The sequence below is a fragment of the Antrostomus carolinensis genome, unplaced genomic scaffold (genome assembly GCF_000700745.2).
Source record: "Antrostomus carolinensis isolate BGI_N321 unplaced genomic scaffold, ASM70074v2 scaffold27058, whole genome shotgun sequence".
Taxonomy (NCBI): Eukaryota; Metazoa; Chordata; class Aves; order Caprimulgiformes; family Caprimulgidae; genus Antrostomus; species Antrostomus carolinensis.
In genome coordinates this window covers 3,483-6,031 of record NW_010334068.1, presented here as the reverse complement: position 1 = coordinate 6,031, position 2,549 = coordinate 3,483, and the positions used below count along the sequence as shown (strand labels likewise).

The 2,549-nt window shown below is 59.7% G+C and overlaps 1 protein-coding gene across 1 annotated transcript in view; it reads right to left on the bottom strand.

The window, feature by feature from the left end:
- Positions 1–2,549, bottom strand: part of LOC104529713 (testis-expressed protein 264-like) — a gene marked incomplete at its 5' end in the record, with an annotated part of 6,994 nt that overhangs the window by 969 nt on the left and 3,476 nt on the right. The window lies entirely within an intron of this gene.

The following is a 2,549-nucleotide window of genomic DNA, read 5'->3' as shown; positions in this document are numbered from 1 at the left end:
TCCCAGCCCCCTCTGCTTTTCCCCCCGCCCCCCAGCTGCCAGCCCACAGCCCCCCCCGGGGTCAAGCCCCACCAGGGCTGCCCCTGCCTGCCTGAGCAGACCCCTCAGTCCACCACCCCCTTCCCAGATCCTGCCTCATTAGCTTGGTTGACACACAATTAAGGAGTCGACAATGAGATGAGCATATCAGATTGAGACCAGCAGCTCGGTGCTGTTGCCAAAGCAACCAGCCGGGAGACAAAACCCTCCTGTAAAACATTAATCATTGTTAATTGTGACATCACAGCTCCACGTGCTTAATTATGACATCACAGATCCACGTTGCTGATTACGACATCACAGATCCACGTGGTTAATTAGGACAATGGCAGTAAACACTGGGCAGGCTCCTCCACCACGGCCCTCCCCATTCCACCCTCTTCCCGCTCGCCTCGCACTGGTGGGAAGCATGTGCCGGGCTCGGCTGCTTCCCAGCACCTCCACTGCCCAGGGAGCTCCATCCGTGCTGGATGGACACCCCGCCAAGGATCGTGCCCTGCACCAGGAGGAACCCCACTTGGCAGTGGCACTGGCGGAGGACCATGGCTTGCCACCAGCAGGACCAGGAAATGGCAAAGAGGACACTGGTGACCCTGGAGGGGCTCCCAGGTGGGAGAGAAGGTCCCTCTCCTCCACGCTGGCTCCTGCCGGCACGGCTCTGTCCCCAGCTGCCAGCACAGGGCTGCCCTTGGCTCCCGCAGGTATCTCCAGCAGCCGGGGTGCCTGGGGCTGGGCTGCTCACCCTCCTCCAGCTGCATGGCAGCCACCAATCTCCTGGGGGAGACCTGCCAGAGAGGAAACTTTCCTTCCAAACACCCTTAAATCCCTTTTTTTGCTGTTTCTCTCCGTGGCCTGGGCAGCTGCCAGCAGAACTGCTTGTAAATGGCAATCCTCTGCCTTCTGAGCGGCATCATCCCACGGGCCTGCCGGCTGAGTGACGGCTGTTCCGAGAGGACCGAGCAGTGGCAGCAGGACAAGGATCAGCCGGGAAAGCTCCACAGACACAGCGTGCCCACTGCTTCATCCTACCTGGATGGCATATTGGCATATCCCACCCAGCACGCGCCCAAGGAGGAGCCTGAGCCTCTACCCTCTGGCCTCGGCCATGGCATGTCAGCCCTTTGGCAGCTGGCACAAGCCAAGCCCTGGGCCGCCCACTCAAGCAATGTCTGGTGACCCCCCCCCCATGAAAAGGAGAAAAGCACCATCACCCACCAACACACACCGCTTCTGCTGCAGCATCAGGGAGCATCTTGACACGGAAACTACATTTACTCTAAGTTAAAAAGGATGTTCTGCAGGCTGCTGGCGAGGGGCTCGCCAAAGGGGATGGGGGCCCCCAAGTGGGCAGCAGAAAGGTGGGAGATGCTGTTCCACCTGGCAGGAGCTGGGCTGAACAGTGGGCGAACAGTTCCCTTCCAGGGAACCTCCAGGAAGATGGAGAGCTGAGGGGGATGGAGGGGAGCATGCGGCCCCCAAGCCTTGAAACCAGCTAAGGGTTTGCAAGGTCTCTAGTGGGGATCTCTAAAAAAATAAAAATAAAAAAAAAATCCAATTTGGCCAAATTGGTGGCCTGAGGTGACATGGACACATTCCCACCATGGCTTTGTGACAGCTCACATAATTTGTGGTAATCTTGTGTCCCCCTGAAACCCAAAAGAGTGATCATGACCCCACAAGCCGTGCCCTGCCTGCACAGAACCCCTCCCATGTCACCCCAGGGACCCTTCTGGCTGGGAAACTGTCACGTAACCCCATGTCACAAAGCAAAGGTGCTCCTGAGAGGAGCAGCAGCTCAGGAAGGGGAAGATGGGGATGAAGCCTACCCACGTGCTGCTCTGAGCTGCCACCGCGGGAAAGCACCGCTGTCCTCACCCCCAGCAGCCGCCTCCCTCTCCCTCGCTCCAAGGGTGACAAGAAATCGAGTCCTATTTCCTTTCAGCCAGGCACTTTTTCACTGCTCTGTCACTTCTGATCACGTTTGAGCAGCCTCAGCTGGCAAATTTGCCCATTTCAGCAGCGTCGCTCTCTGCACAGGACACGGCAGCTCCGGTGTGGCCACCCAGCATGGCTGGGATGGATGGATGTGGTGGGCAGGGCCAAGAGAGGGAGTCGCTGCTGCTGGGGACAGTGTGGGGTCAGCTCTGGCAGGGGGGACACGGCAGCAACCCCCAGCTGTCCCAGCACAGCCCGGAGAGGCCAGGCAGGAAGTGCAGCAGGGCTCCAAGAGGGCAACCAGAGCCTCGCTGGAAGGTGTCTTGTGGGCAAGCAGACGTTCAGCTCTCACCTCACGTGCACGCAGGTTTCCAGCAGCCCTCGTGCCCAGTTCTCCATCCTGCCTCAGGCACCTTGCTTGGTCCCCAGAGAGCCACTGCCTATCCCCTGCACCCCACTTCCCGAGGCCGGTCCCTGCACTGGGAGCCAGGCCAGCACCTGGATCCAGCACGGCTCTTCCCTCTGGCATCCCTCTGGTGCCAGCCATCCTGTGGAGCCTCTCCGCTCTGTTCCTG